This window comes from Aethalodelphis obliquidens, unplaced genomic scaffold (assembly GCF_003676395.1).
Source record: "Aethalodelphis obliquidens isolate GAN/ISIS:26980383/991018 unplaced genomic scaffold, ASM367639v1 scaffold84, whole genome shotgun sequence".
Lineage (NCBI taxonomy): Eukaryota > Metazoa > Chordata > Mammalia > Artiodactyla > Delphinidae > Aethalodelphis > Aethalodelphis obliquidens.
The window spans coordinates 2077870-2100747 of NW_020838028.1; the positions used below are offsets into that span (position 1 = coordinate 2077870).

At 37.5% G+C, this 22878-nt stretch overlaps 1 protein-coding gene across 2 annotated transcripts in view; it reads left to right on the plus strand.

The window, feature by feature from the left end:
• Nucleotides 1-22878, plus strand: part of NELL2 (neural EGFL like 2) — a 378516-nt gene that overhangs the window by 154949 nt on the left and 200689 nt on the right. The window lies entirely within an intron of this gene.

Consider the following 22878-nt stretch of genomic DNA (forward strand, 5'->3'; position numbering starts at 1 on the left):
ATTTCCAGATGTCAAGAGTGTGCCATCAGTCCTTAGAGATCGTGTTTAGCTACATGATGATTTTCTGGCCCTTGGGAAACCAATGTCTTTTGTTTCCCTCAGGTTTCAGTAGATTTTCTCTGCCTTAAAAATTGGTATTCATTTTTTAAATTGACCTTTTTTTTCTCAGCATATTCCTTTAAATGCTTCTGATTTAGTCCTAAAGAGACCATTCTATTTTTGCCAAAAGAAAGACATATAGCTTCCCTTCCCCATTCATAAGTAGATTTAAAATTCCTCATTTTGAAAGGTTTTATATTAGAAATGAATTTAAAGTAACTTAGTAAAATAATGTATTTTTCATTAATATTTGGGATCTCTAATATGTAATAAGTTCCACTGATATTGTTAATGTGTGTAACATGAAATCACATGATATAAATTCATACAATACTTCTTTTTGAATCTTAAGATAATTATTCATATTTTGAGCTGCTTCTTTTTGTTGTTGTTAAGTATATTCACTCTTGTAATAAATATTTAGTGAGCACCTACTGTGTACCAAGCACTTTTCTAGGCACTGGGTAGTAAATGGTGAATATGACTGATAAGGTTCCAGTGCTCAGGAGCTAACATTCAAGGGAGAAGACAGAGAATAAGTGGGTAACTTAGAAGAAGCGAAGGTAATTTAAGGTAGTAATAAATAATAGGAAGAAAGTTAAACAGGATGATGTGATAGAAATTGATTGGGGATTAATTTAGATGAGATGGTCAAGGAAAGCCTCTGGGTTTGGGGTTGGGAGGGGACTGACAGTTGAATTGAGACTTGATGATAAGGAAGTAACATGGAAAGATCTGCAACAGAGCATTCCAATTAGAAGGAATAGCAAGTAGATAGACCCTAAGTGGTAACTAGCTTGGATATTCTAGAAACAGAAAGAAGGATAATGTGATGCAGCAGATGAGTCAGTTAAGATGCAATTGGAGAGTTAGGTAGGGGCCAGGTAATGTAGGGAGACTGTAAGTATTTTAGAATCATCTAGTAGGGGAGTGATATGTACAGACTTGTATCAAAAAAGATAGCTGTAGCTGCAAGGTGTTAGATGAACTCTGGGGTTGGATGTGGTCAGAAGAACAGAAGTGTAACCAGGAAGACCAGTTGGAAGGCTATTGCAGAAGCCTAAGCAAAGCCGTTGATGGCCTGAATTAAGAGAGTGGTAAGAGAGATAAAGAGAAGGAGCATATTTACGTATGTTTTGGAAGTAGAGCCAACAAGCTTGCAGATAATTTACTGTAGAGGAGAATTAGAGTGATAAATGGGAGTCAAGGTTCTGATTTTGAGCAGCACACGGATGATGTTGCCATTTATTGAGACAGGAAAGAGTTCAAGGCAAGAGGCCAGAAATTTAGATTATTTATCAATACAACCTGTTGAAAATTGATGTAATTGTAAAGACTAGGTCTCTGTTTTTATCTACACATTTATCTGTAGTGCAGATTGGCAGCTGTTTTCTGTTCTGAACGGATCATACTGGAAAATGGTTTGTAAATGTCCTCATGTTGTTTATTTTTCATTTAAGGAAGTAATCTTCAAAAGTTAAAATAATGGAAAAACGTGTTGGTTTATTATGGGATCTTGAATTTTTTATACATGAGTACTTCTAGTGTATCTTTTGTTATTCATGTTAACAAATTCTGCAGTATTCTGATCAAATTTGATTTTCTTTTTCATTTTGTTTTATTGTTGTTGCTAAGAATGTTTTATTGAAATATCATTGACTTACATATTATATTAGTTTCAGATGTACAACGTAGTAATTTGATATTTGGATACATTACAAAATGATCAGCATGATAAGTCTGGTTACCATCTGTCACAATATAAAGTTATTACAGTATTATTGGCTATATGACCTATGCTTTACGTTACATCCCAAGACATTTATTTTATAACTGGAGGTTTGTACCTCTAAATATCCCTCACCTAGTTCCCTAATCCACCAACCCCCTTCCCCTCTGGCACCCACCAGTTTGTTCTCTGTTTATGTGAGTCTGTTTCTCTTTCATTATATTTGTTCATTTGTTTTAGTGTTTTTGTTTTCTTTGGAAAAATACCCAGAAGGGGAATTGATGGATCTTATGGTAATTCTACTTTTAATTTTTTGAGGAGCCTCGATACTGTCATCCATAGTGACTATCAATTTAGATTCCCACCAACAGTGCACGAGCGTTCCCTTTTATCCACACCCTTGCCGACGCGTTATTTGTGTTCTTTTTGATGATAGCCATTCTAACAGGTGTGAGGTGACATTTCATTGTAGTTTTGATTTGCATTTCACTGATGACTAGTGATGTTGAACGTCTTTTCATGTGCGTCTTGGTCATAGGTATGTCTTCTTTAGAAAAATGTCTTCAGATCCTTTGCCCATTTCTTAATCAGGTTGTTAGTTTTCTTGATGTCATTATAAGTTCTTTGTATATTTTGGATATTAACCTCTCATTGGGTGTATCATTTGAAAATATCTTCTCCCATTAAGTAGGCTGCCTTTTGTTTTGTTGATAGTTTCCTTTGCTCTGCAAAAGCTTTTTAGTTTGATGCAGTCCCATTTGTATGTTTTTGCTTTTCTTTCTCTTGCCTAAGAAGACAGATCCAAAAAATTATTTCAAAGACTGTTGTCAAAGAGTGTACTGCCTATGTTTTCTTTTAGGAGTTTTATGATTTCAGGTATTACATTTAAATCTTTAAGCCATTTTGAGTTTATTTTTATATGGTGTGAGAAAGTAGTCAGTTTGATTCTTTTGCACGTAGCTGTCCAGTTTTCCCAACACCATGTATTGAAGAGGCTATCCTTCCCCTTTGTATATTCTTGCCTCCCTTTTCATAGATTAATTGACCACATAAGCTTGGTTTTAATTCTGGGCTTTCTCTTTTCTTTTCTTTTTTTTTTTAACATTTTTATTGCAGTATAATTGCTTTACAATGGTGTGTTAGTTTCTGCTTTATAACAAAGTGAATCAGTTACACATATACATATGTCCCCATATCTCTTCCCTCTTGCATCTCCCTCCCTCCCACCCTTCCTATCCCACCCCTCTTGGTGGTCACAAAGCACCGAACTGATCTCCCTGTGCTATGCAGCTGCTTCGCACTAGCTATTTATTTTACGTTTGGTAGTGTATATATGGCCATGCCACTCTCTCACTTTGTCCCAGCTTACCCTTGCTCCTCCCCATATCCTCAAGTCCATTCTCTAGTAGGTCTGTGTCTTTATACCTGTCTCGCCCCTAGGTTCTTCATGACCATTTTTTTTCTTTAGATTCCATATATATGTGTTAGCATGCGGTATTTGTTATTCTCTTTCTGTCTTACATCACTCTGTATGACACACTCTAAGTCCATCCACCTTGCTACAAATAACTCAACTTCGTTTCCTTTTATGGCTGAATAATATTCCATTGTATATATGTGCCACATCTTCTTTACCCATTTATCTGTTGATGGACACTTAGGTTGCTTCCATGTCCTGGCTATTGTGAATAGAGCTGCAGTGAACATTGTCGTACATGACTGTTTTTGAATTATGGTTTTCTCAGAGTATAGGCCCAGTAGTGAGATTGCTCAGTCGTATGGTAGTTCTATTTTTAGTTTTTTATGGAACCTCCATATTGTTCTTCATACTGGCTGAACCAATTCACATTCCCACCAGCAGTGCAAGAGGGTTCCCTTTTCTCCACACCCTCTCCAGCATTTATTGTTTGTGGATTTTTTGATGATGGCCATTCTGACCGCTGTGAGATGATATCTCATTGTAGTTTTGATTTACATTTCTCAAATGATTAATGATGTTGAGCATTCTTCCATGTGTTTGTTGGCAATCTGTATATCATCTTTGGAGAAATGTCTATTTAGGTCTTCTGCCCATTTTTGGATTGGGTTGTTTGTTTTTTTGATATTGAGCTGCATGAGCTGCTTGTAAATTTTGGAGATTAATCCTTTGTCGGTTGCTTCATTTGCAAATATTTTCTCCCATTCTGAGGGTTGTCTTTTGGTCTTGTTTATGGTTTCCTTTGCTGTGCAAAAGCTTTGAAGTTTCATTAGATCCCATTTGTTTATTTTTGTTTTTATCTCCATTTCTCTAGGAGGTGGATCAAAAAGGATCTTTCTGTGATTTATGTCATAGAGTGTTCTGCCTGTGTTTTCCTCTAAGAGTTTGATAGTGTCTGGCCTTACATTTAGGTCTTTAATCCATTTTGAGTTTATTTTTGTGTATGGTGTTAGGGAGTGTTCTAATTTCATTCTTTTCCATGTAGCTGTCCAGTTTTCCCAGCACCACTATTGAAGAGGTTGTCTTTTCTCCACTGTATATTCTTGCCTCATTTAACAAAGATAATGTGACCATATGTGCGTGGGTTCATTTCTGGGCTTTCTATCCTGTTCCATTGATCTATATTTCTATTTTTGTGCCACTACCATACTGTCTTGATTACTGTCAATTTGTAGTATAGTATGAAGTCAGGGAGCCTGATTCCTCCAGCTCCGTTTTTCTTTCTCATGATTGCTTTGGCCATTCGCGGTCTTTTGTGTTTCCATACAAATTGTGAAATTTTTTGTTCTAGTTCTGTGAAAAATGCCAGTGGTAGTTTGATAGGGATTGCATTGAATCTGTAGATTGCTTTGGATAGTATAGTCATTTTCACAATGTTGATTCTTCCAATCCAACAACATGGTATACCTCTCCATCTATTTGTATCATCTTTAATTTCTTTTATCAGTGTCTTATAATTTTCTGTGCACAGGTCTTCTGTCTCCTTAGGTAGGTTTATTCCTAGATATTTTATTCTTTTTGTTGCAATGGTAAATGGGAGTGTTTTCTTAATTTCTCTTTCAGATTTTTCATCATTAGTGTATAGGAATGCAAGAGATTTCTGTTCATTAATTTTGTATCCTGCTACTTTATCCAGTTCATTGATTAGCTCTAGTCATTTTCTGGTATTATCTTTAGGATTCTCTAGGTATAGTATCATTTCTTTTTCTTCTCTGATTGCTATGGCTAAAACTTCCAAAACTATGTTAAATAATAGTGGTGAGAATGGGCAACCTTGTCTTGTTCCTGATCTTAGTGGACATGGTTTCAGTTTTTCACCATTGAGGACGATGTTGGCTGTGGGTTTGTCATATATGGCCTTTATTATGTTGAGGAAAGTTCCCTCTATGCCTACTTTCTGGAGGACTTTTATCATAAATGGGTGTTGAATTTTGTTGAAAGCTTTCTCTGCATGACTTGAGATGATCATATGGTTTTTCTCCTTCAAATTTTTAATATGTTGTATCTCGTTGGTTGATTTGCATATATTGAAGAATCCTTGCATTCCTGAGACAAAACCTACTTGATCATGGTGTATGATCCTTTTTTTTCTTTTTTTTTTTTTGCGGCACGTGGGCCCCTCACCGCTGTGACCTCTCCCGCCGTGGAGCATAAGCTCTGTACGCGCAGGCCCAGCGGCCACGGCTCACGGGCCCAGCCACTCCGTGGCACGTGGGACCCTCTCGGACTAGGGCACGAATCCGCGTCCCCTGCATCGGCAGGTGGACTCCCAACCACTGCGCCACCAGGGAAGCCCGGTGTATGATCCTTTTAATGTGCCTTTGGATTCTGTTTGCTAGTATTTTGTTGAGGAGTTTTGCATCTATGCTCATCAGTGATATTGGCCTGTAGTTTTCTTTCTTTGTGACATCTTTGTCTGGTTTTGGTATCAGGATAATGGTGGCCTCATAGAATGAGTTTGGGAGTGTTCCTCCCTCTGCTATATTTTGGAAGAGTTTGAGAAGGATAGGTGATAGCTCTTCTCTAAATGTTTGATAGAATTTGCCTGTGAAGCCGTCTGGTCCTGGGCTTTTGTTTGTTGGAAGATTTTTAATCACAGTTTCAATTTCAGTGCTTGTGATTGTTCTGTTCATATTTTCGCTTTCTTCCTGGTTCAGTCTCGGAAGCTTGTGCATTACTAAGAATTTGTCCATTTCTTCCAAGTTTTCCATTTTATTGGCATGTAGTGATCTCTCATGCTCCTTTTATTTCTGCAGTGTCAGTTGTTACTTCTCCTTTTCCATTTCTAATTCTATTGATTTGAGTCTTCTCCCTTTTTTTCTTGATGAGTCTGGCTAATGGTTTATCGATTTTGTTTATCTTCTCAAAGAACCAGCTTTTAGTTTTGTTTATCTTTGCTCTCGTTTCCTTCATTTCTTTTTCATTTATTTCTGCTCAGATCTTTATGGTTTCTTTCATTCTGCTAACATTGGGGTTTTTTGTTCTTATTTCTCTAATTGCTTTAGGTGTAAGGTTAGTTTGTTTATTTGAGATGTTTCTTGTTTCCTAACGTAGGATTGTATTGCTATAAACTTCCCTCTTAGAATTGTTTTTGCTGCATCCCATTGGTGTTGGGTCATTGTGTTTTCATTGTGATTTGTTTCTAGGTATTTTTTTATTTCTTGTTTGATTTCCTCAGTGATCTCTTGGTTATTAAGTAGTGTATTGTTTAACCTCCATGTGTTTGTATTTTTTACACATTTTTTCCTATAATTGATATCTGGTCTCATAGCATTGTGGTCTGAAAAGATACTTGATATGATTTCAATTTTTGTAAATTTACTGAGGCTTGATTTGTGACCCAAGATATGACCTATCCTGGAGAATGTTCCACGAGCACTTCAGAAGAATGTGTATTCTGTTGCTTTTGGATGGAATGTCCTATATATATCAGTTAAGTCCGTCTTGTTTAATGTGTAATTTAAAGCTTGTGTTTCCTTATTTATTTTCGTTTTGGATGATCTGACCTTTGGTGAAAGTGCGGTGTTAATGTCCCATATTATTATTGTGTTACTGTTGATTTCCGCTTTTATGGCTGTGAAAATTTGCCTTATGTTTTGTTTTACTCCTGTGTTGGGTGCATAAATATTGACAATTGTTATATCTTCTTCTTGGATTGATACCCCGTAATCATTATGTAGTGTCTTTCTTTGTCTCTTGTAACATTCTTTATTTTGACGTTTATTTTGTCTGATATGAGAATTGCGACTCCAGCTTTCTTTTGATTTCCATTTGCTTGGAATATCTTTTTCTATCACCTCACTTTCAGTCTGTATGTGTCCCTGGGTCTGAAGTGGGTCTCTTGTAGACCGCATATATACGGATCTTGTTTTCGTAGTTATTCAGCCAGTCTGTGTCTTTTGGTTTGAGCATTTAATCCATTTACATTTAAGGTAATTATTGATATGTATGTTCCTATTATCATTTTCTTAATTGTTTTGGGTTTGTTATTGTAGGTCTTTTCCTTCTCTTGTGTTTGCTGCCTACAGAAGTTCCTTTAGCATTTGTTGTAGAGCTGGTTTGGTGGTGCTGAACTCTCTTAGCTTTTGCTTGTCTGTAAAGATTTTAATTTCTCCTTCAAATCTGAATGAGATCCTTGCTGGGTAGAGTAATCTTCGTTGTAGGTTTTTCTCCTTCATCACTTTAAATATGTCCTGCCACTCCCTTCTGCCTTGCAGAGTTTCTGCTGAAAGATCAGCTGTTAACCTTATGGGGATTCCCTTGTGTGTTATTTGTTTTTTTTCCCTTGCTGCTTTTAATATGTTTTCTTTGTATTTAATTTTTGGTAGTTCAACTAATATGTGTCTTTTTGTGTTTCTCCTTGGATTTATCCTGTATGGGACTGTCTGTGCTTCCTGGACTGGATTAACTATATCCTTTCCCATATTAGGGAAGTTTTCAACTATAATCTCCTCAAATATTTTCTCATTCCCTTTCTTACTCTCTTTTTCTTCTGGGACCCCTAAAATTCGAATGTTGTTGCGTTTAATGTTGTCCCAGAGGTCTCTGAGACTGTCCTCATTTCTTTTCATTCTTTTTTCTTTATTCTGCTCTGCAGTAGTTATTTCCACTATTTTATCTTCCAGGTCACTTATCCATTCTTCTTCCTCAGTTATTCTGCTATTGATCCCTTCTAGAGAATTTTTAATTTCATTTATTGTGTTCTTTAGAACTGTTTGTTTGCTCTTTAGTTCTTCTAGGTCCTTGTTAAACGTTTTTTGTATTTTCTCCATTCTATTTCCAAGATTTTGGATCATCTTTACTATCATTATTCTGATCTCTTTTTCAGGTAAACTGCCTATTTCCTCTTCATTTGTTAGATCTGGAGGGTTTTTGACTTGCTCCTTCATCTGCTGTGTGTTTCTCTGTGTTCTCAGTTTGCTTAAGTTACTGTGTTTGGGGTCTCCTTTTCACAGGCTGCAGGTTCCTAGTTCCCATTGTTTTTGGTGTCAGCTCCCAGTGGCTAAGATTGGTTCAGTGGGTTGTGTAGGCTTCCTGGTGGAGAGGACTGGTGCCTGTGTTCTGGTGGATGAGGCTGGATCTTGTCTTTCTGGTGGGCAGGTCCATGTCTGGTGGAGTTTGTTTTTGGGTGTCTGTGGCCTTATTATGATTTTAGGCAGCCTCTCTGCTAATGGGTGGTGTTGTGTTCCTGTCTTGCTAGTTGTCTGGCATAGGGTGTCCAGCACTGTAGCTTGCTTCTCGTTGAGTAGAGCAGGATCTTGGCGTTGAGATGGACGTCTTTGGGAGATTTTCGCTGTTTGATAGTATGTGGAGCTGGGAGGTTTCTTGTGGACCAGTGTCCTGAACTTGGCTCTCCCACCTCAGAAGCACAGCCCTGATGCCTGGCTGGAGCAGCAAGAGCCTGTCATCCACACAGCTCAGAATTAAAGGGAGAAAAGAAAGAAAGAAAGAAAGAAAGAAGATAAAATAAAATAAAGTTATTAAAATAAAAATAATTATTAAAAAAAATTTTTTAACTAATAAAAAAACAAAAAAGAAAGAAAGAAATAAAGAAGAGAGCAACCAAACCAAAAAACAAATCCACCAATGATAACTAGCTCTAAAAACTATACAAAATATAAATAAACAACAAAAAAACGGACAGACAGACCCTAGGACAAATGGTATACCCACTCACAAAAAGAGAAGAAGGGAAAAAAATATATATATTTCATTGCTCCCAAATGCCACCTCCTCAATTTGGGATGATTCGTTGTCTATTCAGATATTCCAGAGATGCAGGGCACATCAAGTTGATTGTGAAAATTTAATCCCCTGCTCCTGAGGCTGCTGCAGGAAATTTCCCTTTCTCTTCTTTGATCGCACAGCTCCTGGGGTTCAGCTTTGGATTTGGCCCCGCCTCTGCATGTAGGTTGCCTGAGCACGTCTGTTATTCACTGAGATAGGACAGGCTTAAAGGAGCAGCTGATTCAGGGGCGCTGGCTCGCTCAGGGCAGGGGGATAGAGGGGTACGGATGCGGGTCCAGCCTGTGGTGGCAGAGGCCGGCATGATGTTGCCACAGCCTGAGGCGTGCCGTGTGTTCTCCCGGAGAAATTGTCCCTGGATCACGGGACCATGGCAGTGGCGGGCTGCACAGGCTCCCAGGAGCGAAGGTGTGTATAGTGACGTGTGCTTGCACACAGGCTTCTTGGTGGCTGCAGCAGCAGCCTTAGCGTCTCATGCCCGTCTCTGGGGTCCGCGCTTTTAGCCGCGGCTTGCGCCCGTCTCTGGAGCTCCTTTAAGCGGCGCTCTTAATCCCCTCTTCTCACGCACCAGGAAGCAAAGAGGCAAGAAAAAGTCTCTTGTCTCTTCGGCACCTCCAGCCTTTTTCCCGGACTCCCTCCCGCCTAGCTGTGGTACACTAGCCCCCTTCAGGCTGTGTTCATGCAGTCCTCTCCCTGGGATCCCACCGAAGCCGGACCCTCAGCTCCAGCCCCTGCCCGTCCTGGCGGGTGAGCAGACAAGCCTCTTGGACTGGAGAGTGCTGGTCAGCACTGATCCTCTGTGCGTGATACTGTCCGCTTTGCCCTCCGCACCCCCATGGCTGCGCTCTCCTCCGTGGCTCCAAAGCTTCCCCATCTGCCACCCACCATCTCCGCCTGCAAAGGGGCTTCCTAGTGTGTGCAAACCTTTCCTCCTTCCCAGCTCCCTCCCACTGGTGCAGGTCCGGTCCCTATTCTTTTGTCTCTGTTTTTTCTTTTGTCCTGCCCAGGTACATGGGGAGTTTCTTGCGTTTTGGGAGGTCTGAGGTCTTCTGCCAGTATTCAGTAGGTGTTCTGTAGGAGCTGTTCCACATGTAGATGTATTTCTGATGTATTTGTGGGGAGCAAAGTGATCTCCACGTCTTACTCTTCTGCCATCTTGAAACTCCTCCTGTGTTTTCTCTTTTGTTCCATTGATCTGTGTGTCTGTTTTTGTGCCAGTATCATATTGTTTTGATGACTGTAGCTTGTAGTATTGTTTGAAATCAGGGAGCATGATACCTCCAGCTTTTTCAAGGTTCCCTTGGAATTTGGGGTCTTTTTTGTTTCCTTACAAATTTTAGAATCATTTGTTCTAGGTCTGTGAAAAATATCATTGGTATTTTGATAGGGATTGCTGCATTGAATCTGTATACTGCCTTGGGGAGTATGGTCATTTTAGCAACATTAATTCTTCCAATCCATCAGCACAGCACATTTTTCCATTTGTGTCATCTTCAGTTTTTCATCATGTTGTATAGTTTTCTGAGTACAGGTCTTTTACTTCCTTGGCTAGATTTATTCCTAGGTATTTTGTTCTTTCTGATGCAATATTAAATGGGATTTTTTCTTGATTTCTCTTTCTTATAATGTCTAGTGTATAGAAACACACCAAATTTCTATATATTAATTTTTTTTTTTTTTTTTTGCCGTCGTGGGCCTGTCACTGCTGTGGCCTCTCCCGTTGTGGAGCACAGGCTCCGGACGTGCAGGCTCAGGCTCAGCGGCCATGGCTCATGGGCCCAGCTGCTGCACGGCATGTGGGATCTTCCCAGACCGGGGCACGAATCCGCGTTCCCTGCATAGGCAGGCAGACTCTCAACCACTGCGCCACCAGGGAAGCCCTCTGTATATTAATTTTGTATCCTGCAGCTTTATGGAATTCATTTATTAGTTTTGATTTTTTTGTTGTTGAATCTTTAGTATTTTCTATATATAGTATCATGTCATCTGAAAATATTAAAAGTTTTATTTTTTCCTTTCCAATTTGGATGTCTTTTATCTCTTTTTCTTATCTACTTGCTAGGGCTAGGACATTCAATACTATGTTGAATAAAAGGGACAATTGTGAGCTCCCTTGTCTTATTCTTGATCTTAGAGGAAAAGCTTTCAGCTTTTCACCATTGAGTGTTACATTTGCTGTGTGTTGTCATATATGACCTCCATTATGTTGAAGTATATTCCCTCTATACTGACTTTCTTGAGAGTTTTTATCATAAATGCATGTTGAATTTTGCCATAAGCTTTTTCTGAATCTATTGAGATGATCACATAATTTTTATTCTTCAATTCGTTAATATGATTTGTCACATTGATTGATTTGTTGACATGGAGCCATCCTTTCATCCTGATGATAAATCCCATTTGATCATAACATACAATCCTTTCAATGTATTGTTGAATTTAGTTTGTTAGTATTTTGCTGAGGATTTTTGCATCTATGTTCATCAGTGATATTGGCCTGTAATTTTCTTTTTGTGGTGTCTTTGTCTCATTTTGGTATGAGGATGATGCTGGCTTCATAGTACAAGTGTGGAAGTGTTCCTTTCTCTTCAGTTTTTTGGAATGGTTTGGGGAGTCTAGGCATTAACTCTTCTTTAAGTGGTTGGTAGAATTCACCTGTGAAGCTATCTGGTCTTGGACTTTTGTTTGTTGGGAGTTCTTTTTACTACTGAATCAGTTTCATTACTGGTAATTGGTCTGTTCATATTTTCTATTTCTTCCTAATTCAGTCTTGGAAGATTGTAAGTTTCTAGGAATTTATTCATTTCTTCTGTGTTGTCCATTTTGTTGGCATATAGTTGTTGTAGTTATCACTTATGATCCTATTTTTCTGTGGTGTTAGTTGTAACTTCTGTTACATTTCTCCTTTTATTGATTTGGGCCCTCTCTCTTGATTTTTTTTATTGATTTTGTTTATCTTTTCAAAGAACCATCTCTAGTTTCATTGATCTTTTCTATTATTTTTTTTTAGTTTCTATTTCATTTATTTCTGCTCTGATCTTTATGATTTCTCTCCTACTCATCTTGGGTTTTGTTTGTTCTTGTTTCTCTAGTTCCTTTAGGTATAAGGTTAGGTTGTTTATTTGAGATTTTTCTTGTTTTCTGAGATAAGCTTGTATTGCCATAAACTTCCCTCTTAGAACTGGTTTTGCTGGGTTCCATAGATTTCGGATTGTTGTGTTTCCACTTTCATTTGTCTCCAGGTATTTTTTGATTTCCTTGTTGATTTTTGTGTGTGTGTGTGTGTGACCCATTGGTTTTTTTGGTAACATATCTTTTAGCATTCATGTGCTTGTGTTTTGCAGTTTTTTTCTTGTTGATTTTTAGTCTCAGACCCTTCGGTCGGAAAAGTTGCTTGATGTGATTTTAGTCCTCTTAAATTTATTTGAGACTTGTTTAGTGGCCTAGTATGTGCTCTCTCTCCAGGAAAATGTTCCATGTGCACTTGAAAAGAATGTGTATTATGCTGCTTTGGATGGAATGTTCTATATATATATATAAAGTCTATCTGGTCTAATGTGTCCTTGAAGGCCAGTGTTTCCTTATTGATTTTCTGTCTAGATGATGTGTCCATTGATTTAATTGCAGTGTAAAATTCTGCTACAATTATTGTGTTACTGTTAATTCCTCCTTTTATGTTCGTTAACGTTTGCTTTATCTAGATGTTCCTGTGTTGGGTCTATAAATATTTATAATTGTTATATATATATTTTTAAAAAAACATTTTTATTGGAGTATAATTGCTCCACAATGGTGTGTTAGTTTCTGCTCTACAACAAAGTGAATCAGCTATACGTGTTATATCTTCTTGTTGAATCGATCCCATTATCATTAAGTAATGTCCTTCTTTGTCTCTTGTTACAGGCTTTGTTTTAAAGTCTGTTTTGCCTTATATAAGTACTACTACCCCCCTTTCTTTTTTGTTTCCATTTGCATGGAATACCTTTTTCTATCTCTTCATTTTCAGTCTGTGTGTGACTTTAGATCTGAAATAGGTAGCATATATATGAGTCTTGCTCTTTTATGCATTCAGTCACTTTATGACTTTTGATTGGAACACTTAGTCCATTTACATTTGATGTAATTATTAATAGGTATGTACTTACTGACATTTTGTTGATTGTTTTCTTGCTGTTTTTGTAGTTCTTTTTTGTTCTTTCTTCTACTTTTGCTCTCTTCCCTTGTGATTGGATGACTGTCTTTAGTTATGTTTGGATTCTTTCTTTTTTGAATGTGTGTATCTAGTATAGATTTTTAATTTGTGGTTATCATGAGGTTCATATATAACACTATATATGTATGTATATATATTGATTATTTTAAGTTGATCTCAAGTATGAACACATTCTAACAACCCTGCATTTTTACTCTTCACACCCTGTTTAATGTTTTTTTTTTTTCTGTTTAATGTTTTTGACATTATATTTTCCATCTTTTTGTTTTGTGTATCCCTTAACTACTTTGGGGGCTACAGATGATTTTACTACTTTTGTCTTTTAACCTTTATATTAGCTTTATAAGTGGATGATATACTACCTATATTGTACATTTGCCTTTACTAATGAGATTATTTTAAAAATAATTTACATATTTCTAGTTGTATAATCTTCTTTTCTGCTTAGGGTAGTCCCTTTAACATTTCTTGTAAAGCCAGTTTAGTGGTGTTGAGGTATTTTAGCTTTTGCTTGGTAGCCTTGCTGGGTAGAGTGTTGTTGGTTGTAGATTTTTTCTTTTTATCACTTTGAATATATTGTGCCACTCACCTTGTGGCTTGCAAAATTTCTGCTGGAAAGTCAGCACATACTCTTATGGTATGGAAAGCTACTAGTTAGGAAAAGCTAACTAGTAGCTTTTCCTTTACTGCTATTAAGATTCTCTCTTTATCTTTAATTTTTGCCATTTTAATTGTAATGTATATTTGTGTGGACCTCTTTGGGTTCATCTTATTTGGGACTCTCTTTGCTTCTTGGACCTGGATATCTATATCCTTTTTAAGGTTAGGGAAATTTTCAACTGTTATTTCCTCAAACGAATTCTCTGTCCCTTTCTGTCTCTCTTCACCTTCTGCAACCCCTGTAAGGCAAATGCTAGTACACTGGATGTTGTCCTAGAAGTCTCTTCAACTATCCTCATTTAAAAAAAAAAAAATCTTTCTTTTTTTCTCTTCAGTTTGTGTAATTTCCTCTGTTCTGTCTTCCATTTCACTGATCTATTCCTCTGTGTCATCTAATATACTGTGTATTCCTAGATTCCTTCTAGTGTATTTTTTATTTCAGCTATTGTATTCTTCTTCAGCTCTGTTTGGTTCTTCTTCATATTTTCTAACTCTTCGTTAACCTTTTCACTGTGTTCATCCATTCTTCACCTCAGTTCACTGATCATCTTTATAATCATTACCTTGAACTCTTTTTGGGTAGATGACTTATCTCCACTTCATTTAGTTCTTCTGGGGGTTTTGTCTTGTTCCTTTGGAATATATTCATCTCCTCATTCTGCCAAATTCCCTTTGTTTATTTCTAAGTATTAGGTAGGTCAGTTATGCTTCCTGATCTTGTAGAAGTGGCCTTATGTAGGATACATCCTATGGGTCCCAGCAGCACACTACCCTCTGGTCTCCAGAGCTGTCTGTTCTAGGTGTGTCCCCTATGTGGATTGTATTGGCCATTCTGTTGTGACAATGCAACAACTGTTGGCACACTGTTAGGCAAGCCTGGCCCCTTGCCCAGTCAGCTGCTAGTTCCTGCCTGTGCCATGGCTGCTTCCCACTGCTGGGTGAGGCTGAGTCCTGGCATGGCTGGCTACAGGAGCTGGGGTTTCTTGGGACTGGTTCCAGCCTGCTGCTGTGTGGGCCAACTCCCATGGTAGCTGCCTCTGGGGCCAGGGCTATCCCATTAAGGATAGTTTGACTCACTAGAAGCAGTATTTAAAATTTTTTATGCAATTGTACATGTTGTCTATCAGCTGGTCTTGTAGAGTTCTGGTCCTCTAAGAAATTAGACTTGTCATTATATGCAAAAGTAAGCAAGTGATATAAAATAAATTTTATTTACTAAATCTGTGGGGTTGTTTTAATGATATAATTATAATTGAGATTATTTTTTACTATAACTTTCTTGATCAGAGTTAAAATAGCACTGGTAAAATTTGGAGTTTATTTATTCATTTGACAAATATTTATTGAATGCTTGTTTTGTTCCAGGCTAGGCTGGAGGTGAAGCAGTAAATAAGGTGTACATGACTGATGTTCTCTCAGGCAAGGAAGATCATTGCACCAAAGAGCATTTAATTGCACATGTGGCAAGTGGCAAAAAGAGAAATAGGTTAACAGGGGCTCTGATCTGTGTGGGTGGTAGTGCTTGAATAAAAGAGTTTTTCTCTGTACTCTGAAGATTAAGTAAAAATCAGCTATGCATAGAAGTAAGTGTGGGAAAGAAGGGAATCTCCTTTGGAGGAATCACCATGTCTAAAGGCCTTAAGCTGAAAAGAAGCACTTTGTAATAACTGAAGGAAGGCAGAGAACAGGGGAGAGGTGCCCAATGAGATTAATGATGGGAAGCAGGGCCTTGAAGGGCATAGTAAAGACTAAGGGTTTTGTGCTAAGAACAAGGGAGAGCTGATGAAAAGTTTTGCAGAGGAATGCCTGATCACATTCGTGTTTTAAATAATCACTTCTGCTTCAGGCTGAATGAAGGGAAGACTGGATGTGGGAAACCAGTGGATGGGAGACAGCAGTGGCCTGCCGAAGAAAGGGAGATGGAGATGTGGGTGTATTTGAGAGCATTAGTGAGGTAAAACCAATCCTGATGATTAATTGGTGCTAGTAGATGATGAGTAGATAGGTTTCAAGGGTGATACTCAGGTTTCTGTCCTGAGAAACAGGCAGATGTTAGTGCTGCTCACTTAGGAAACAGATTTGGTGGGAAAATCATCATGGTGGGTTGTAGTACTTGAGGGACAGGTGAGTAGCCAGTTGAATATACTTCAGTGTGGGGTTCAGAGAAGTTTAAGTTGTACATAACATTTGGGATTCTTTGGCATATAAATGGTAGTTGAGAAAATGGAAGAAATTACCTAGAGAATTTTGAAAAACTCTGGTGTTTGAGTGTTTTATAAAGAAGATGATTTGGTGATGGAGAGAGGAAAGTCGTGGCTGACAATTAGGAAGAGAAGAGGAGGTGGTGTCACAGAAACCAAGGAAAAGAGGGGATTTCAAAAAACGTACAATGCTTCTGAGAGATCGAGAATGATAAAAACTGAAAAACATCCTTTGTGTTGAACATTATGGATGACACTGAGGGCCAGCCATGGCGATTTTGGTGCAACGGTGATGCCAAAGCCAGTTTGGAGTACATTCAGTATTGCATCATGGGAAAAATGGTTCTGATGAAGGAAGAGAACTCCTTCCAGATGTTTGCTTATGAAGGGAAGGAGAAAGACAAAGCAGTAGCTTAAGGGACAGTGGGGCTAAGGAAGGGTGTTTCTTTGCCACCTGTTTTTTCCTTTTCGGTTCTGTCTGGCCTCACCCCAGTGACTCAGCCATGCAGACGATAGCTTCTTGTTTTTGAAAGAGTTTTGTGACTCCTTAGATATTTATAAACATGACTTAAATTAGGATTTTATAACTAGATGACTTGTCCAGCTTTTAGATATTAATGTTCTAAAATATCTGAGAGTATATTACCCTGCTTTATGTTTTTTATGAACTATATGTTTACCATATTTCTCTTTTAAAAATCATTTGTCCATCTCCATCCATTCAATGTTCCTCATTCCCTACAGAGTGTTACCAAATTTTTTAGTACTTTCCCCTTCATTTGGTCTCTTGCAATACATACAGTCTATAAAGATTGTCAAAAATTACGTTGGACATTGTGTTTTTCAGAATGATTCTTTGCTACATGTCTTGACTTTAAACTGAAAATGGTAGGAGCTTTTGATGTTTTGACTATACTTCCTCTTGACACTTCCTTACACTATTGAGTACTATTTTAGGACCATCTTGGCATTCCATTTTAGATAGTGTCTTCAGAAGTCATTCATTTGGTAAGTTTCTCTCTTCAGTGCATAAGAGGTGCCAGGGATTACAGCTGTGTCAGCTGTAGTGCATTATGATGAAGAAGCTTGTTCCTGTTTCCCAGACACCTTAAAATTGCTGGCGTTGTTGCTATCCAAGCTTTTAGCAGTACACTAAGAACTGGAAAATAATTCTGCATAGGTGAGTCATTTATATAGTTGCCTATCACTTTGTTTACCAAAATTGGTAATGAATGCCTTATTAATGAAAGGAAGTTTGTGAGGCATTTCTTCAAATTAATGAGAATATAGAAAATCTGAACCCCCTAAAAGAATAATCCCTTGCTGATGGACCAGTTTTTCCCGGATTCATCTTATCTCTTTCATTCTGACTGCTGCTGCCAGATATCATTTTTTTTTACTTCAAGTCACCTTCTGTTTAGTCATTCTGTCTCTAGTGTCTTGCTCCCTCCTACCCAACCAGGACCCATTCTCTGGATTAATGTTTACAAAACCCATTTCTTCTGCTTGAGAGCCCATGGTGCCTTTCTTTTGCTCAACACATCAAGCTCAAACTCCTTTGCCAAGGTTCCAAGCCTTTCTGTTGCCTGGCCCTACATAGCTATTTATCCATTAATCCATAGCAAATCTCTTCCAGTATTTTCATCGTTTTCTTTGCTCATGATGGTTTGTCTGTGTTATGGGTTGAGTTGTGCCTCTCAAGAAGTCATATGTTAAAGCCCTAACCTGTTACCTCAGGATGAGAACTTATTTGGAAATAGGGCTGTTGCAAGTGTAGTTAGTTTAGATGAAGTCATACTGGAAAATGCTGGGACCCTACTCCAGTATGACTGTTGTCCTTATAAAGTGGAGACCTTTTGACACGGACACACGGGGAGAATGTCATGTGAACGTGCAGGCAGAGATTGGGGTGATGCACCTACAAGCCAAGGAACACCAAAGATTTCCAGCAAAGTACCAGAAGCAAGGTGAGGAGCGTGGAGCAAATTGTCCTTCTCAGCCCTTAGAAAGGCTGGTACCTTGATTTTGGACTGTTAGGCTATAAAACCGTTAAGACAATACATCTCTGTTGCTTCAGCCACCAGTTTGTGATGCTTTATTATAGTAGCCTTAGAAAACGAATACCGTCTGACAGGTATACCTTCTGCCTTTTGTTCTAACTATGATTTGATTATTGTTCTAGGCTGCTTAATTTTTTAAAAAGATTTTCTTGATGAATGAGGTGCACATAAATTTAATTTCTCAAATCTATTTTTTATTTTATCTGACTGAAGAATTAATACCTTGTTCTGTACTAATTTATATCCAATTGTCCGGTTGTAATATACTTTATTATCTATTATATTAGTTATTAAGGGATTCATACGTGTGCATTTGTATATATTTCTACCACCTATAATATAAGTGTTTCGTGGTCACAGGCTATTTACTTTCCTTGAATTTTCCAAAACTTCTAAAATAGAGATAGACAATTTAGGGTTTAAGAAATATTTGTTTATTGATGGTTTGAAATGCTTAGATATGCTGAACAGATGGGCACCTTTAGGCTGCCTCATCACTAAAGAATTATTCAGGATAAGTATTGAACTTATTAAATTGTGCTTATATTATATAAGTCTAATTGTCATATAGATTTTTATAGCTAAAAATGGATTCAGTTGTTTTAGATTGATATGCATTTTCCTTTGAAAAATATTTTGAGTAGTACAAGGAGAGGAATTTATTCGTTTATCTCACTCATTGTACTGATAAATGGCATGCATACTTAAAGGACTACAAATCCCAGAAATTTTCCCATATCCACCATTGCTTTTACTGAACACTCTTACATTTTCACCTAAGATTTGAATTCTAGCTACAATTTGCAAACCAACTGACGTGAACATCAAATGTTTGGTATGTAGAAGTTGCTTAACTAAATGCTAGTTGAATGTGAAGATTGGAATCTTAATAAACATTTCGTTAGCACTTGCTATGTGCCAGGCATGGCACACCTTCAAACATAAACTATAAACCACTATATTTAGATTTCCAGTTCAAATACCTGTTTGTTTGTTTGTTTTCACCAGTCACACCAAAAGAAACACTGTCTCCTCTCACCCCATTCCTGTCTTTTTAATTCATTCCTTTGGCTTATGATACCTTTTCTACCTTCTTTTTTGTTACGCATTTCAGTAAATTCTGGCCCATGTACAAAGTAATGTAAGCATAAATCTTAATGAAAACAAGTAATTTCTCAGTTTTTTCCTATGTTGTATTCCTTTTTCTTATTATACTGTTTGCCACTAAGGCTAATATTAAAGAACAAAACCAACATAATAACCATATTGCTCTTTAGAGACATTTAGAAAGCTTTCCACATACAACAATTTATTTCATCCAGCAGTCCTATGATGCAGGCATTATTATAATCTCCTGTTTCGTAGTTGAGAAAACTGAAGAGCTTGGAAATAAAATGATTTTCCCCCAAATCACTTATTTAGATAGCAAACAGTAAACGAGGGTTCAAATTCATGTCACCTATCTTCAAATTTGGTGTTTTTAAACTTTTAGTACTTTTAATTTACTTATTAGATACCTAATCTAATTCTTATTTTTATGGGTAAGAGTACCATATAGATTTTTCTTCAGAAAGACTTTCTTTTAAAAGCAGTTAACTGGCTTTAAAAATTGAATGTTTCCGAAAAGGAATAAAAAAACCATAGTCCATCTGAAAAGCAACTTCTTGGCATTAGAGAAACTGTAATGAGCTGGGACCATGGTAAATAAGCCACACTGGAAGACAATGGGAAACAAACTCTCTCTCATTCTTTCTTGCCCTTTCCTTCCCTCCCTTCCCTTACTCTGTCCCTCCTTTCTTCCTCCTTTCCTCCTTCCCTCCCTTCCTTCTTTTTTTTCTTTCTCAGCTTCACATCTAATTCATTTAGTAACGAATTCCTGACTTAGTCAGTATCTGCATTTCATTAATTATGGAGTATAGAGCCAATCTGAGATGATTTCTTTAACAGTAAGATGAGTGATAGCCTCACAGAGTTGCTCCAAGAGATATGAAGGGAAAGATACAGAATGAGCTCAATTCTCTGACTGTAAACTAGCACACAACTCTCCACTGGAGCTAATGGGAGGCCTGCTAACAGAGTAGGGATAAATAACCAGAGGACCAAGCCCTATGGGATTAATTAGGAAATTTTAGCAGATTTTAGCTTTCAAAACTATGGTTAATGATGCATGTTCTATTGAGTATTACAGTAGAGTTTCTTAAATAAAAAGGTCCCAGGTTACTGTGTTAGTCAACATTCTTCAGAAAAACAGAACCAATAGGACATATATGTCAATAGATAAGAGAGGAGAGAGAGAGAGAGAGAGAGAGAAAGAAAGTATAAGGAATTGACTCATGTGATTATGGAGGCTGAAGAGTCTCAAGATCTACAGTCAGCAAGCTGGATACCTAGCAGAGTTGATAGTGTAGTTTTAGTCCAAGTCTAAAGACCTGAGTACCAGGAGAGCCAATGGTGTAAGTTCAATTCCAAGGGTGGGAGAAGACCAGTGTCCTAGCTCATCAGTCAGGTGGGCAAAGTTTCCCTCCTACTCAGCCTTTTTGTTCTATTCAGGTCTTCAATTGATTGGATGAGGCCCACCCACATTAGGGAGGGCAATCTGCTTTATTCCAAGTCATATGTAAATCTCATCCAGAGGCACCGTCACAGATGGATACACCCAGAATAATGTTTGATTAAATGCCTGGTCACCCCATGGCCTAGTCATGTTGACAAATAAACTTAACCAACACAGTTACAAATTAACAACAGCAAAAAAAGGAGATGAGAAAAAGTATTTCTGATGTTTCCAGATATGAATTAACCTTTTAATAGAACCATCTATCCATCTAATCAAGTGGAAAATTTGCCACATAAAACAGATTTTAGACTTAATATGATATATGGAAGTATTAAAGTGTTTTTAGGCACTGAGGAATATCTATTTAACATGTTTACAATGCTGAGGAAATACTGTTTTGTATTGTTTTGTTTTGTGTTTTTATGAAAATCATTCTTTCTCCAATTAAGGAGTTTTGGTGCAAATCTTTTGAAAATCCCTATCAAGTGACATAACAAAATTTGAACTTGCATTAGTGGTTTTTCTGGCCTCATTCATCATTTACTCTCTGTGATACTTAACTTCAGCTTTCTCTAACTCAATTTCTGTTCATTTGTAAACTTGATTAAGTTTACATTAAGATACTCAAATCAGAGGAAAAGGGCATTTTTTCTTTGAAACCAGGGCCTCCTCTGATATGAAGGGAGGACTTTAAATTTTTTAAATCAAACCTAATAAAGATTAAATTTCTCTGAATTTCTTCTTAGGCATAGTTTCTCATGCAAAGGAAGTTGAAGAAGCTGTCAATGCTACCTATATACTATTCTTTTCAAACAAAATACCATACTTATGTGATTTTTATGGTCAGCTGATTTTTTCCCCCAAAGAATGCACATCTCTAGAAAACACTCATAGTTAAGTCTGAGTTCATGATCACTTTGGATACTATATAGAGGAGAACTCATAAATCAGTTATCAATTAATGATATATCTATGTATTAAATAGGATTAAGAACAAGTATTTTCTTCTTTCTGAGGTGGATCTCTAGGCTTTTTTTTGGCATTTTGATTTACGATTGGCTTTTATCACTAGACTTCATAGAGAGACTCTCTGTTAGCATTCATTTATTCGCAGTATTTGTTGAGTACAAAACATGTGCCGGGTCTTGAATGGGTGCTGGCCATAAAGTCATGGGTAAAACCAATTACACTTCTGCTCTCGTGGAGCTGACTTTGTAGTGGAGGTAACATCTAAAGCCTATGTCCATTTTCCAGATGCAGATGGAGATGAGAATTGTGATTGATGGTTTTGTGCTTTTGAAATAAGTAGTCCTGTCTTTGTATTCTTTTGGCAGTTGTATTTTTAAGACCTTATTATTCAACATGCTGGTCCAGGGACTAAAAATATAGGCCATTACCTGGGAGCTGGTTAAAAATGCAGAATCTCATACTGTATCTAAGACCTACTGAATCAGATCTGCATGTTAACAAGATCTCCAGGTGATTCCTATGCATATGAAAATTTGAAGAGCACTGGTTTAAGGCATAGAGTTTATTATTAATTATTAGTTATTATTATCATCTCAGTGATTTGGCAGCTATCCAGTGTTTTTAAGCCATATGTTCAACTGGAGGAAAAGTTTAGTGTTCACAAACTCAGTTTATTTTCATCAGTATACAGTTTCACTTCCTCAGCTTAGTTTCTTAGAGCGCTCAGAGTTTAGAGGTTCAACTGCATCAAATTCACCCAGAGAGCTTGTTAAAAATACACGTTCCTGGATGCAGCCTTTATCCTGGGTTGGGTCTCAAAAATCTGCATTTTTACAAGCTTCACAGGTGATTCTCATGCACGTTCAAGTTTGAAAAGGATTATTCTAAACTAGTTCTATATTGACATCCTTCTCAGAATGGATTCAAAATTGTGATTACTTTTGAGCCTTTAATTAATCTGTTCCTCTCTAGAAAGATGAATTGTTGAGCCTGTGTGGTCATATATCCCTGTGTATCACAGTGGTGTTAGTTTAAACCGGTATTTCTCAACGTTGGTACTATTGACATGTTGGACTGGATAATTCTTTGTTGTGGGTGCTGTCCTGTGCATTGTAGGATGTTTAGCAGCATCCCTGGCCTCTACCCATTAGATGCCAGTAGCACACCT